The sequence below is a fragment of the Montipora foliosa genome, unplaced genomic scaffold (genome assembly GCF_036669935.1).
Source record: "Montipora foliosa isolate CH-2021 unplaced genomic scaffold, ASM3666993v2 scaffold_401, whole genome shotgun sequence".
NCBI lineage: Eukaryota > Metazoa > Cnidaria > Anthozoa > Scleractinia > Acroporidae > Montipora > Montipora foliosa.
Genome location: NW_027179703.1, coordinates 328,077 through 345,000, shown reverse-complemented (window position 1 = coordinate 345,000; position 16,924 = coordinate 328,077). Strand labels below are relative to the sequence as shown.

General features: G+C 38.4%; 1 pseudogene; it reads right to left on the bottom strand.

Moving 5' to 3' along the window:
* LOC137988008 (bystin-like) overlaps nt 1-16,924 on the bottom strand; it is a 32,099-nt pseudogene that overhangs the window by 14,698 nt on the left and 477 nt on the right.

The following is a 16,924-nucleotide window of genomic DNA, read 5'->3' as shown; positions in this document are numbered from 1 at the left end:
AGACGACACTCAAGCCATTTTTAAACATGGTCTGCCTTAGCCATCCCACGTAATAATTACCAGTGAGCCTTTAGATGTACATGTATATGCATTCAAAGCCCTACACTCCCTCTCTGAATGATGCTGTAAATGATGTCAGAAAAGTTACAGTCTAATTACTCTGTCTGTGCTGCGGAGAACCAAGTTATTTTCCCAGTTACTTCCAAACATTTTGTCAGGCTGTGGACTCCCAAACACAGGCACCCCAAGCTCAGTGTGAGGGAAAGCCAACAAAAATATAAGGATTTGTATGGGATCCAGATAAAAGACTTAAGAAGATAATAATTATACGAAAAAGTTCTCAATTAAAAAGCCTAACCTTATTGCCATTGAGGGTCACTTGCTTCCTGTGTGGTTTTTTGCAGATTTGATGGGATATGAGCCGTTTTCAATTCCGCGGTTGTCGATGGTTACAATAAAATCCTAAGGCTGCACACTACATTCTCAGGAGCCCACCAAATTGCAAATTGCACACTGCACACTGCAAACTAAATTCTCAGGAGCACAGTACACCTAATTGAGTCAAATGTTCCTGGATAAAATGTTCTCACAGTTACAATTTTGGTCCAACAAAAGTGACGAACCCACCTTCTGAAAATGCTGTTGGTTCTGATGTGGGCAAACTACCGCCTGAGGTTACTGGCAGGGCGGCTATTGCTTTGTTGGTGGGCTGAAATGAAAGTTTAATCTTTTTCAATTAATTCCGATGTGGAATTGTAACCGTGGCAACATTTTATCCAGGAATACTTGACTCAATTTGATCCTGAGAATTTAGTGTGCAGGCTTTGGATTTTCTTACATGTATAACAGTTGACAACCAAGAAATTGAAAATGGCTCGAATAGCATCGAATCTGGTAAAAAAAAACCAGACAGGAGGGAAGCGACCCACAATGGCAATAAGGTTTTTTTGTATAATTATCTTCTAAAGTCTTGTGGGGATTCCCATACAAATCCTTACATTTTTGTTGGCTTTAGCCTCACACTGAGCTTGGGGCGCCTGTGGTTTTAAATATCCAACATCACCTTCAATTCAGTAAAATGTCCAAACATGATAAAAAATTGTTAAAAGTAAAATTGTTAAAAGTAAATTACTTATTTTGGCACTACAGTGTATCATTAGTGATAGTTCACATGCTTTAGCACTGTTTATTGTGTATGGTATTGGGCCCCCAGTTTTGCAATGAAGTGTACAGAATACAACTTCTGTTCAGTTGCGACTCGTTATGCAGAGAGAAAGTATCAATACAGGTGTAATCGGAGTGTCACTATATACATGTATATACCATAGATCCCCAAGAAATTGGAATCACTCAAGCTGAGTTGTATTTTTTAAATTTACTTACAGAAACCAATATTTTCATCACTTTAATTCCTTTAATAAAAATGATAGGATACAATCTAAGTGGAACAAGTAAGAGCACACGTATACAGTATCTACATGTAAGGAATGAAGTCATACTAACAGTATACTGTACCAGACATTTGACTCTCAATCTCTGTTTTCTTCTCTTGTATCTTCTCCATGATCACGTCAGCCAAGGTTCGTCTGACTGGTGCATCTTTTGACATAAACTTCTCAAATTCCTGTTCATCTTCTTCATCCACCTCCTAGAGTGACAGAATAAAACCAACAATTGAGGCAATAAATTAATAACCATGAATAATTATGATAAAATCCACTTTAACTTTGACATGAAGAGCAACTTGTAAATTATTTCTAAGATCATGGAATTACATGTAGCACAACGTTTTTCTGAACACAGTGCAAATAATTATACAGTACATGTACATTAGCATACAGTGTACATAATGTAATTTCAAAGCACCATAGAGGATACATTTAGGAAGTTACCGTATAATCGTACTTACATTGTAAAATTAATGTATTTTTAATCTAACCACTAATGGGACATAGTTTCTCAGTGAATTATAGACTGTGAGCACTCCCTTCATAAATCAGTCGCCCAAATCGTTGGCCTGCTTTAATTCTGAGGCAGTCGTGTTTTCTCACGCAAACGAATAAAAAGACCGAGGCACTGGCTTAGGAAGGGGAGAGAAAGAAGGGACTGCACCCATTGCTCTAACCGACGTGTTCAGAATGACCAAATCTGTTACTCTAATTAGTGAAAGTGATATGACAGATGGTTCCGCCTTTTTTATTGCTAATGTAAATAAACACTCAAAATAACTTCAATAACGGCGTGGGAATATCTATGTGCATGTCCAATTCAATCAACTATTCGGAAAGGAAACCGCAGAAAAACTACTATAAATTATTATTTACATGTACTTTGAATTTAATGAGTGACACTCCAAAGAAGCCCGGTAAAAAGAGCGGAAGAAAAGCCAAGAGAGAGGCCTACGGGTAGATGTTTGCTAGATTTGCAGAATAAAATAATGTTAAATTGAATCTTGGATTGTTTTGGCAAGTTTTGATGGTGACGTTCGTGCACAACCATCAAGGACAAATTCTAGTTTAGAACGGACGATTCCTCAATCATGACATCTGAAGTCAAGACAGAGCTTGTTCTGCAGAAATAATGACTCAACACTTGCTTGAAGCCGTTTCCCTTAACAAATTTCTTTTCTTCTCGAAGGCAACAACCCATAGATATCACGTGAAACTATGATCCTTGCATACATGTAGATAATCGTTTGACTGAATCTGGTCTTCAGTGATGCTGCAACAAGGAATGATTACCACGATCAGATGGCGTTTGATTTCGGTCACCCATAGACAAAGCTATCATAAATAATGGTCTCGCGAAAACAGTTGGTAGCACAGCCATAACACACTTGCCCGATAGGAGCTTCAACCGCAAGTTTCTGCTCTTGTTGATATGTCCAGGTTTGACCCTAATTAGATGCACGCGGATTTCAATAAGCGTCACGAAGTGTCCTCTTGCTCTTCTAGCCAACTTCAACATCACTTGTGTCTCAGAATACAAACAATTTATGTCACAAAGTGTCCCCCAAATGCTGCTCTTTAAGTGAAGATTAACTGCTGCATTTACCCAAAGCTAAAAATAACGCTAACCTTTACCCTTACCTTATTGTTGAAAATAGTTAGCAAATGCTTAGACTTAAAGGGACACTTTGTGTTGGATGTCAAAATTGGGCGTGCATCTAATTAGGGTCAAACCTGGACATAAGTGCTTGTTTGTGTTCAACGAAATCTTCCGCAGAAGCCATATTGTGCTTATAATCGAAGCAAAATTTGACAAAATGTAATTAACTCATCAAAAAAATCTGACAGCAGTGCATTGTCAACGGACCAATCCGAATTTCCGATTGCTGGTGCAATGGGAAATTCTGAACGTGACGGTTAGAGCAATGGGTGCAGTTCCTTTTTTCTTTCCTCTTCCCAAGCCTCCCTCAGTCTTTCTATTCAACTGCGGGACAAAACACGACTGCCTAAGAAAAGCAGGCCGCTTGAATGATTTATGAAGGGACTGCTCGCAGTCTAAGTGACTGATTAACCCATTGACTCCTTGGGTTCCCCATTGATGAGTAAAATCGTCTAGCGTTAGACAGAGGAAAATACTAAGTATGGCTGGTTTGGGCTGGTTTAGGGGTGAAAGTGTTAAATTTCTTCAAATTTATTATAACTTGCAATTATGCCCTGCAAGCTTACTGACAAGTAGTGAATCAAATCAGGGGATTATACAGACAAAAGAGCATGGCATGTCTATACCTTTGAAAAAACTACTGTATTGACCTTACACGCCAGGAAATTTTTTTTATAGCTCGAAATTGGGCCAACTTTCATTTTGGCCGCGGTGGATCTGTGGTTCAGTTAAACAAAATCAATCTGAAACTACCGAAGGCGAACTAATTATTTCAATAAAAGAGGCACTGAAGCAAGAGAAATCAAAATTTGAGCGGCGAATATCTAACGCATATAAACTAAGGGATTTAGATATTACATTCAAAGAGCTTAACAAGCTTGCTGAAGCGGTAGTGAAAGCGAAGTTTGGAGTTATTCGTGAGCGACCTAAACATAGCATCGGCCAGCTTTACCCCATGCTAGAACGAAGCATGATCCGCGCAAAGACTGCGATATATCGCCGTCTTAGCCCAAGAATGAGCAAAATACATCCGTGGATGGTTTGCTTCGAACTTCCCATGCCACAGGAGGTCTTCGATCTCATGCAAAAGGAGATTCTTGGTATATCAAGATATGGGATAGAGGTTGAAACCAAACCGGGATCAGTGGCTATATCATTTTCAAGCCTGAGAAGGTTATGCAACCTTTTTGATAAATTTGAAGATTGTGGTGGGTTCAGAAAACAACTTGGGGAAGGGAAAGGAGAGGCAAAGCTTATAGTCAATGATGAGAAGAAGGGAACTATGGTCTACAATGGTAAGGAAGAGATTTTGAGAGCAAAATTTCATTATGGATACTGGAATTCTTTTGGGATCAGTCAACATTGAATAGAGGACTTATACTAATGACACTTGCAATTGCTCAATCATTTTCCTTTAATGATTTCAGAGACAAACATCTCGATAGTCCCTGATCAATTTTTTTTACAATAATATATACTCTGACTAAATATCTTAAAATTCATGTTTGTTGATTACAATGTGGTTTGTCTGACATACTAACAAAAAACTAAAATTGCATGGAACACCTAACCAATTTACAATTTATTGTTTAACTGAATGGAGCAGTCATTCATTTAGAAGTAATATATCAAAAACGAGTACGAGTGTTTGACTGGGGTTTCCAGACACCGAGAAACAGATGAAAGCACGAGCCGTAGGCCCTAGTGCTTTTATTGTTTCAAGGTGTCTGGACACCCCAGTCCAACACAATGCACAAGTTTTTGTCATAGCTTCTAAAACTATTCACACTTCTTTTAGTAATTAGGGGTTTTTTTTTCAGTGCTCTAATTTCCCATGAGATTATCTATTTTAAAAATAATCAGAATGTGGGAAATTTGTTGATGTTCGTTGTAAGTCATGGGGGAGTGAAGATGACGGAGTCTTTCGCAGTGAAATACTGAAAGCCATTTTCGTTCTCCAAAAAGTTGGGAAGAAGAATCAAAGTTATTGCAAGGGAGTACGGTAAGACAGGAGGCAGTATTTATAAGCTACTGTAGGGTCAATACAAGATACTAATTTTGTGGAAGACTACATGTATTAGAATATAGATCAATCTTTTTAAATCTTCCTGTATTTTATTGAAGATGTAAAAATTTTTGTCAACGAAAAAAAAAATGATTTGGCAGTGAAGCTGATTAATTATGATGGTTAATTAAACTTGAAGTATTGTTGTTCTGTTCAATTTTTGTTTTGATGCATAAATCTTCATGCCCAATGAGAAAACAGATGAAAACCACGCGTGGTCACAGTTTTGATATGTGATCCAAAACATGTGTGGTTTTCATCTGTGTTTTCATTGGGTATCAAAACTCATGCACGTGACGAATATAGCCATTTTTTAATGGCTCTCAAACGTATTAATAAATTTTATTATTAATGAGTTTTAGAATAGTACATCCTTTAATGATAAAGATGTTATGACAATTACACATTACAAGGCTGTGCTGTAAGAAAATCTTTGGCTGCCCCTAGGCATTATAACAACTACAATTCCAAATCTGTCAGGGAAAAAATAGCCCACATTGCTACACACCTGAACTTCAAAAACGATAGTCCTTTTGGGAAACCAGAAGTGTTAGTCAACTCAATTGAATATAGTAGTCTTCTAGGGTAACCGAGTGATCACTAGACCGTACGGCCTTGCATAAAATACTCAGGATAACACTGCATCTTGAGCTAATTAATACATGCTAAATTCATTCTGAGTAACTTAAACATTCTTGTGTTGGTTTGCCATCACATACAGATTTCTTAATCTCCCGCATGAGTTTATGTCCACAGAATAAGCAATGTTCACTGTCGGCTTCTTTATCCAAGCCGCAATAGCAGTAATGTTGGGGATCCTTACGAATGCAGGTAGGAATAAGAGTGTCATGTGACTGGTGATAGGCTAAAAGTGAGGGTTGCTTGACAGGAAGCCATAGCTTGCTAATGTGGTCATGCCTAAAAACCTGATACCAACGTTGTTTGTACTGGGTATTTCTGGCAAAGCTAGCAATTTGCACATGTTTAGCTTCCCTGCCCTGCATTGTGTTGATACCCAACCCTGTACCATACTTGTCAAACATTAGCTTGGAGTGAGCATAGACTAAATGTCCAATACTCCATACAGTGCCTGATACTGAAGAGCCAAACAAAGCAGCTGCAGTGAAATAATCATGGCACAACTGAGAAAGTTTTGCAAGATCTTCTTCAGTGAGATGGTACATTGAAAAAATTGTAGCACAATCCCTGAGCTTAGTACCAATAAAAACAATTTGCAGAAGTTTCATTAGAAGTTTTTGGTCTGTTGAGTCACCCTGAATTGCTTTGACTAAATACATGAACCCATGTAAGATTAACCGTGAATCTTTACCAGTCAATCGATATGTAAAATCCTTGTCTTTACCCCTGTCTTCAAGAAGCCACTTGCCCAATTGTTTTCTCATTCTCCCTGCTTTGACATCATTTTCCATAGCCTTCAGATATCTGGTAATTGCACAGTTTGGGGGGAGTTCACTAAGGCTGTTTAATTTATTGGGAAGGTTACTAATAGAAATGGCAACATCAAGCAGCATTGTATGTAAATACTGCACCCCATTGTTCTTCAAGTGAAGTGGTTCAACAACCTCTCTCTCACAAAGCTTCCCAATAAAGGGTTGAAATTCTTGCCTGGATTTTTTTCCAGCAATGAATTGTGTGATTTTACTCCTTTTTGTTTTTGCAGCTAAATGAGCTGGGAGTTTTCTTTTGAATTCAACAACCTGCTTTGCAGTAGCAATTCTTTGGCTATACTGCCAGGGTCTCCACTTACAATCTTGATTTACTCCAAATTTCCCAGTAAGTGAACTACTTTCATCTTGGGAAACGTTAGCAAAACTGGAAAAATATTTTGCTGAATTAGATAATTCCCCATTGATAAAGGCCAGAAATTTCATATCCCCTGGGAGAAGGTCAAATGAAAAGGTAACATCCTTCCCCATTACTGTGTAGGTTTTCTTCTCAATGACCTCTATGTCTGCTGCTAATTTTTCTGTGAATCTAACAACCACCTCATGGTCCTCCTTACAGTTGGCGCCGAACAATAGGAAATTGTCATTGGGAGAGGCCACCCTTGGTCCCACATTTAGAAAACTAATTAACCAGGACATTGATTGGTCCCACTTTCCAAATGGAGCTCCATCACCCCCAATGGCAACCTTGAATGTTCCCTCCCTCTCACCAAACCAGGTCAGTTTGTCACTATCTTTCCTGTATTCATCAGTCACAAAATAGAATTTGCAAAGCATGAGTAGGAAATTCTCTACGTTCCTATACACCCCATCAACATGTTGGTCTACTGGTAAGTCATGACACAAAGTTCCTCATTAGGACACTGTATGGAAGGGTTTTAGGAACTGGGATACCCCACCCATAAGTGAGTCTTCTCTTTGACAGAAAACCCTTTTTGGTATGTCTCCCTGTATTTTTCATTGCAATAGATGATCTTGTCTGTTGATATTTAACTTTACTAATTACCCCACCTGCATAAAGCAGTGAAAGGGAACGAATAAAATTCTCTTCACTTTTCTCATACTCTGCACAGTGCATTTTTATTTTGGTCACAGTGGCCTTTTTCACCTTTCGGGATGAGCAAACGTACCTAGATATATCGGCAGTCTTGCCATACTTACAAAATTAATAGTCGAGAACATACCATCAAGTGCAGGAGCCCTGTTCTCGCATGACCCTCCATTAATCTCTGCTGCAGCAGTGAGAGTTTCTAACTGCCTTCTGTGAGCACTTCTTCTTGGTAAATCCAAAACTCCTTCACTGGTGAGTTGAGTGGGACTTCTTTTTCTCACAGTGGATGCATTCTGAGTTACTTGAAATGTTGGTGTTCTTTGTGAAGGTACCGAGTCTGTTTGCAATTCTTCTATAGTCTCTAGCTTCTCTTTCTTTGGGTTAGAAAAAAAAATGCCAGAAAGAAGGAAATTCATTATTATATTATAATATATTTTTGTTTCTTTTTTATTATATATATTTTTACATATATATTTTTTAGCTTATCATGGCAAATTTTGTAAGCTCTATAAACCATTGCACGAAAAATCACAAGACTAGCTTATAACATCGCTTTCAGCACAAATAATACTAAGACTTACTTTGTTCTTTAGTCGCTGAATTTGTTTCTGTAGACCAGAAACCTCTTTGGACTTCGACAAATATTCAGCTCTAAGAGTAGCCCTTTTTCTGGCCAGTTCCCCGATCGGAAAGCGATCCCTCTGTGAACCGTGCGATGAACGTCTTGGCTTTCCCCTGCTCTTGCTTCCCATGGAGTGTTCCGGGAGTGTCGAAGCACGGGTAGACAAAAGCTGTTCTTGCGCGAAATGTACGGCCTCCGGTAAGAAACCAGAATGATAGAAACACAGTTCAGATCATATTCCTTTATTTTGGTCAGACAGAACGATAAAACACAGTCTCTTTCTCTGCGAAAATTTGCTTCAAAAAAACCTTTTATTCTGTTGGTGGCGTTACATTTCGCTAACGAAGGACAAGGCAAGTTTTAGAATCGAGAAATATGGTTGATGAACAATAGTAACCACGGCAAGCTGTATATCAAAATAAAGCTTGCAGTCCGAACAATTTTGTTCTTTAGCGCCAAAATCCATTTTCGGTACCAGTCTTCCGAAAATGGAACAAATCCTACTGTGCTTATACGCCTTGGTCGCATTCGGAATGGCCGAGTGAAATGTTACTCCTGGAGGCCTGGGTCACACTATGGACAGATCCGTGGCCCAAATCAGATCAAAAATTGCCCGGCGTGTTAACAGGCCTTCTGATATTACGCGATGGTGCGATTTCGCACAATCGACCTCAAATCGCATCCGATCGCACAATTCACAAAAAATCGCATAATTCACAAAAGGACGCACAAAATTCATAAAATGAAACATAAATCAAGAAGTTTCTTAGAAATTCCTGTATAAAAATGCCATTTTTAAGATGATTTATCTTGGAAAAAAGGCTAAAAAACCTTTGTCACCTTCGATTTCGTAAACATTCGAAGTTCAAGGCTTTATTTTTCATGTCGGGGACCTGGTACGAGTCTCCTTCTATGTGCAGTTCACAAACACGCCCTTATATACACACCACTGAAATAACACAGTTGCCTTCTCTTATAGAAGAGATTTGTGAAAAATAAGAGAAGTTGTAAGTTTTTCGGCAAAATCTAGTTTCTTGCGTTGAAAACTGATAAAAACTTACTCATGGATAAGTTTGTTGTGAAAACGCTCGCTTTTTCTTCGACGAAGAAGGAAGTTCCCACATTCCGCCCGATCTGACAGCTCACAATCGAGCAAGAAAGTACCTCACAGGCACGCTCCACATGGACGATGGACTGATGTTTTTCTCGTCGTGCAATATTAGGGCCTTTTATACGAGAGAAAATAAGCCGCGGCTTACTCTGGCCACGGTGTACAAAATACGCAAAAGGACCTATTTATACGAATATATATTCCCAGGTCAATATAAGCCGCGGCTTGAAAAAGACGTGAACGTAGATTTTGTACCATTTATACGGGGTGAACATTCGATTCTTCTGTAAGCCACGGCCAGAAAAAGCCATATAAATGGGGGTATATGGCCCTATTGTGATTGACCATCTTCGGAAGTTCGTGGTTGACAAGCACCTTGATCATTCATTTGGCATGTTAGCTGTGTGTTTTCAACCTTTAACGTGGTGCACCAGTAGTGCAGAAGACCTTACTTTTTTTTATTTATCCCAACTAATGTCGATCGAGATACATATAATTACTGTTCCTTTGTGTTCAAAATGTCTTTAGGGCAGCAGAAAAGTGTTTTTCTTAACCTGAAACCGTATAAAACAAGCTTAAAATTGCTGAGAAAAAAATCGCATAATTTACATTATTTATCGCATAATTGGCCTTTCTAATCGCACAATCTGCCCTCAGGCTGAAAAACTGGCATAATTTGCATTTTTTAATCGTACCCTATCAGAAGGCCTGCCTTAAGGAAGACAAGTTGTTGCCAAAATTTGACAGTCATGTTACAATGTTCATTTGGGTTCAGAGTTATAACGTTCACTTACAATCATGTTTTCATAGAACTGTTCACTGGCTGGTGATTTCACATCTTCCTCAGAGTCTGACTCATCACCATCTAGCCCATCCTGATCACGAGAACCAAGTATCGTCTGAGCCGTCCTTAAGGGCTTCCCTGATCCAGATCCTGCTCCAAATTCAGCCTCCAGTTCATCTTGCTGTTTTCTTGCTTGTTCAAGGATCCTTCTTGACAATTTTTCTTCAACATACTATTGTAGGATCAAAGACATGTTATTAAAATGCATGTGCTACAGCTGCTGAGAACTCATCAGGGAGAGTAATTTAAAAATACATTGTACTGAACTTGTGACATTGCTTATCTTCTCCCTGGTACAGGTGCAGTCAAACTTCAATTATCCAGACCTCAATTATCCTGATATTTCGATTATCTGGCCTTGCTTCCCTGGTCCCAGTTTTTCATGCATATTAATTAGTCATATCTTATGATCTGCTGCAGAACAATTTTCCTTCAAAATTATGAGGTGAAAGTTTGGTTCGAATTGAATTTCTTTTGCTTCAAAACACAAATCTGTACATGTTTCATGCTTACACGTGCCATAACTAATGCAGTGCATTTCATTGGCTCAGATTTGGTCAGTTGCTAAGTGCAAAATGAAATTCCACGCTACATTATAGCTCAACAAATGTGGTTTGAAGTACACAAAGTAGATTCACGTCAAAACGAATTCATCATGTCCAAAACGTAAGTGATCAATTCTTTCCATAAAAGATAAACAGTCAATTATTATGGGATTAGAAAAAGCAGAAAAAGAAAAACAATTTGTCAATTGAGTACGGTGTTACAGGTGTAGAAAACTGATTTACTTCAGCATTATAGACCAATGTAAAAACGTAAAGACTTAGAGCAGATAATTATTGGGTAACCATTAATTAATAGTTTTTCCAGCAATGATGTGTGATTGTTTTAATTAAATGTTATTCTTCTCTAAGTTACTCAGTTTTGTTTTTGGCTCATTAACATTCATGTTTCCGATTATGGATCCAGACTCTTGATTATCCGGACTATTCATCCCAGTCCCGGATGATCGAGGTTTGACTGTACATACTCAAAAATTAATGACATCAACTTTATTTCCTCATAGCTAATTATTATAATAGTTATGATTAAAATATTATATACACAGTACATAATTATACACGATACAAAACTTCTACCTAATTAAGTATAAACGGTTGAGGATGAAGACCAAGTCAACCATTTTGTTTATCCTACTTGACCTGTATAATTATTACCTATTTAAGTTTCAATTAAAAACCAGGTATAAGGAAACAAAAACATAACCTACACCATGTGAACAAACAAGCTCATAAGGACAAGGAATTAATATGCAAATCTAAATATTAATAGAGCATAATTCAGCAATGGAAATTGGCGCACACACACTAGCCTGGTGATATAATAGTAAGTGCACTACCACAACAACAATAACAATAACAACAACAACAACAACAACAACAACAAAAAGCCAGCATAGCAAGTATTTGGTGAACCAGGAGAAGAGGAGAAAGAAGAGGCTGAAGTTCAGTTCAATAATAAGGGTGACAATGAAGCAGATGATGAGGGATAGTGTCAGATAACGAGTCAGAGCCTGAGATGTCCGAAGAATCTATGCTAAAATACCTTGAAAATGTGCTGTAGAGAAAATGTTACTCAACACAGATACAGCAGATAAATAGTTTAAACTACATGTACACTGGGAACCCTTGTAAATTTCCTTGAATTAGCCAATCTCAAGGTTGCTCAAGCCAGTTTCAAAGATTTCAAGTAACATTCTTATTAGAAAGTTTGGCACTACAACGCTATATCACGTGTTGGCAATGTTATAGTACCATAAAAAACACCAATTATTCCTGATCAAGATGCACTCATTATAATTGTGACATAATACATGTAAGTCACCGCGACAACAGGAAAGCCCTGTAATAACACCCTTTCTTTTGTCTTTAGTTGCACATATCTCAAAAACAAACAGCGGATTCAGAGCCACCTTAAATCTCTGATTAATTTCTTTAAGGTGGCTCTGATTCTGCAGCATTTTCAACCCTGCATATAAATGAAAAATAGCTAAATGTAAAAATAAAGCAGCCATTGTTAGAAAAATAATGTTCAAACAGCTAACAAAAATGTTTTGAGCAACCAACTACAGCTATAGTTTGCTTTCAGCTACATAGTAGCACACATCTATAAATAGCTGCTGTGTCCATATGACTGGCAGCCACTTAAAGCATACAACCTGATTCCCAGGGTTTCTTTTCTCTGCCTCCTTTGTCGTTGAGGAGAAAGACCCTGGTTCAGGCTTGTCACGTGGCACTCCTCTACAAACATTTTCCCATGAGGATAGGTTTTTCTTTTATTTTGATTCCACTTGTAACTGGACGAAAGGGTATTCATTTGAAAGGGCATTTTTTTAAATAAATAATCTTTACCTTACAAGGTAAGTTTCAAAAAAGTCAAAAGAGCTGATGATATATTCCCACAGGAGATGAATTCCCAAAAAAGTGGTCAAGCTTTTGTGACCGAAAGACCTTTGATGTCAAGCGAGGATTGACATTCACAAAAAAAATTGATTTTGTTAGATCGTAGCTAATATTGCTTCTAAAGAACATACTATCATAAAACAATACAAAAAGCACTACATGTAGATTAATTTTGCTTGATAAAATGTCTCTTCTATTTTTCCAGGGTTAAAAATAATTATACTTCATGGTTTGTGTTACATGGAACCAGCCAAAACCAGCCAAAACCACCTACAAGCACCAACAAAACCATCCAAAATGACCCAAAATCATCCACAATATACCTTAATACGACTAGTTTGTGTGGTATTTGCGTACATGGCCCTCTGTGTGATGTTGCGTGATTGTCACGTTGGTTTTGGGTGGTTTTGGCTGGTTCCACGTTTTAGTAAGTACCTATAAATTAAACGGTAAATACATGTATCTCAACGACAATTTGTCACGAAGTTGTTGAAAAACTGTCTACTCGCTACAAAAGCTTGCGACTCAGGAATCACTTTGTTTAAACGTTCAACAGAAAAATGAAAATCAAAGAACAAAATATAATACCTGCACATGTTCATACAGTTTGATTTGAGGTCGATATGTGACATAGGTAATTATAAAACATGACACCGGCTGATCGACCTCTGAACATGATTGTTTCCCATAGATAAAATGTTTCGCTTGTTTTCTTGCAAGGCAAAACCTTCTTTTCTTCAAAAGTGTCACAAGCTACATGTATTAGCATTCCTCATTATCACTCACTCACTCACTCATGCCCGACAGGGGTGAAAATTCGAACGACTCTAGCGTATTTTCTATAGAGTCCAATCGATTTGATGTCAACCTTTTGCCTTTCATGTCGAATTCCATGTGTAGTACAGTACCGCCTGAAAGTATTGACCCCTCGTGATGAGGCAATACCTCATCTTTGCCGCGGGTAGTGGTTGCGCGCCACCGAGGTATGCAAATTTTTTTCCCTCGGTAAAACCGAGGTGCAATTTGCCACGGGAAATTTGCCGTGAGAGAAAAGACAAGGCTTGCCGCGGGAAGAACAGTGATCTGCTGCACCTGTGAAATAAGCGGAAGACTGTCAAGTTTTAGATCTCATGGTGCGAAGAATCGATTCTTAAAGCAAGAAATCGTAATCAAAATGAGAAAGTGCGCGATTTCCGTAAGGACTCAAATTTTATTATCTTTACATAATGTAAAACCGAAGACTTCTGTACTGTAAAGATACAAAGATACTGTTATTATTAACTACAGTGTAAGCGACAGCTGTGTTATCCAACCAACGAAACACTCGTTGTTATCCAAGCTGTAATACTGTATGTGTGCGTGAGAAATTTGTTTGGTTTCGAAAAAGGTTCGCTTGTGTCTGTTTTTGTCCAAGGCTGACCTTATTTTATTTGGAGACTTGAAATTCAAACTTGTGCGATTGTCTTCGTTTTATCATCGCCATTTTGGTGAGAGGCAAGTACGGTATTCTTGCGAGGCATCGGAGCCTTTGCCGGTACTATTTTGAGACTTAACGTACCAACGAATAATTTAAGAATGGTTTCTTTTTTCATCTCTTTCATCAGCAATAAATTATTATGTGTAATCATAGCAATTGCAGCATGTTGACTGCGCATGGAAAACAAATATAGGAATAGACTGTGATTAATGGAGAAATGAAGTCTATAAATTATCTGAACGCTCATCGTTTGCATACGAATTATAAAGACCCAAAACCAGCAAGCGAAACAAACTTGGAAAATTTTGAAATTTCGCCTAAAGAACGACATAATTCTCAACTTGACATGTGCACCAATGATCAAATGTTAACCAGAGCACGAAAACAATCTTTGCATTCGAGATGAAATAATTTTCTACTAGTTTAGGGGTTTGGTTTCCTTGGAATGTTTTTCTTTTTGCAATTTGTTACTGTTAAACAACTTGAGAATAATAATTTATTTACATAAGTCTTACTTTGAACAACAAACGGTTGGTCACGCAAAGTTTTCGAGGATATGTTGAATGTGTTTTGTAAATTCTCCGTGACCAACAACCCGATATTTCAGTCAATTTAAAGTGAATCTGCAATAGTAACGTTTTGGACAGTGATTAGCGACACTATCTAGCTCGAGTAGTTTTATACCTTTCAACACGGGCATTGCAAGAGCGGGTCACCCAGACCCTGGACATGTAAGCTTACAGTTTTGTATATATATTGTCAAAACCCTCTCCGGCTGCACGATATCGAGATAATAAATGTATGTTCCGAGCGCTGAGCTGCAAAAAAAAGTAGACATATTCTCCCATAAACTGAAATGAACAAAACTTTAAAATGCGATGACAGCGAAGTCCACGCAAGCGGGAAAAGCGTCCACGAAATCGACTCGTCGAACCTTCGAATGAACAGTCCACAAGAAGTCTTCGAAATAATCACTGCAATCAAAATATGTCGCAAAGAAGGTTTCAAATGTGGTCGGAAGATTCTGGCTACGGATATTCTATTCGCATGTAAAAGGAAAGTATAAAAGGCAACCAAGGTCCATGACGATCGGCTATGATCCTCGATCTGTATTCGCAATTTTCAACCGAAACTTGTTCATTTCCTGTTCTTCCGTGGGATTTCAACATTATAATCTGGCTTATGGAAACACAAAGTCAACGGAAACCATTTACAACTCTACCGCGGAATTTTAATTACCGAGGGTTTACCTTGGTTGGCCTTCCCACAGCAACTTTGGAGCCTAGCCGTAAATTTCCCTTGGCAGAAAATTGGCCTACCACGGGAATACCGAGGTAATTAAAGTTGCGACAGGATGATGCGGCAATGACGCGGTAAAGGGGTCAATACTTTCAGGCGGTGCTGTAAATAAAATACCTTGCTGTGAAAGGTTTTGTCGATGCTTGTCTCACCACAACTCAAATGCGTGATGATTCCCTCAATTGCAAAGATGACAAGGCCCACGTTGCCTCCCCTCCCCCAACACATATTTGGTTTACCTCCCAGATTTTGGGAGACACGTGACCAGCCTGAGCCTGGGTCTTTCTCCTCAACGACAAAGAAGGCTGAGAAGAGAGACCCTGGCAACGAGGTTGTCGAGCGCACTGCAGTAATTTTCAAAGTGAAGAATTAACAATACAATACAAACTTAATTGACCGCTCCCCATAGGCGCTTTTGAGGGCCAATGAAACACAACGAAACAACAGAACAGAACAACAACAACTGTTAAGAATCCCAACTGGCCGGAGGCAAACCAGTTGGCTATTTACAAGTGCAGCTGGGAAGTTGAACCAGGGACTACCAGGATCAAATTCAACAAGTGGTCAGAGCGGGTCTTGAACCCTGGATCTCCGGATCTCAAGGCAAGCGCCCTAACCACTCGGGCCACACTCCCAACTCTATAAAGTTAATAAGTACTCTGGCATCAAAGGAACTCAATTTAACCAATAAAGGCGCTTATCGAATAATAAGACTTAGACCTTAGACTTAAACCCTAAACTTAAATATTTTTTGTTCCTAGAATAAAATTAATGTCCCCATCCAAAGAAAACACATACCAGTATATCACCATGATTGTTCCCCAGAATTTCGAGATTTCTCAGTGCTCGACGTTGCGACCACTGAAGTCACCAATGCGACTGGATTTTATTACTTAATTTTTTTATTCATTGAATGAGTGCAATGAATGTCCAATAGCGGACTCTAGTTCATATAGCCTTTGAAAAACGGTGTTTACGTATCCTTAAGAAAACGTAAATTGAAATCTACTTCTTATATAAACTTCATTCCAGAAGTGACATCCAAGATTTTTTGGAAAGTGTACATAATAGATTTTAAATACAGAAAAAGCGCGTACACCAGTATGCCTTAAGTGTTTACTCGCTACTATAATAATTATTGGTTTCCAGCTTACGGGTGTACCGTAGCACTTTTTCCATTGACAACTGTAATTTTCATCCCCCATCCACAAATTATAGCATATTTTTGTAAACCTCTGTTTCCGAAAACCTCCGTTTATATATATAACCGTCCCCACTGAAACGATCAAAAACGGAGGTTTTCAAAAACGAAGGCCCACGAATTACAAAACGTAGGTTTTCGTAAAAGCTTTGGAAAGTGGAGAGACAAGGAGGACTTTGCTTGCCTTTATATACTGTTTATCATGACTGAGTAACAGT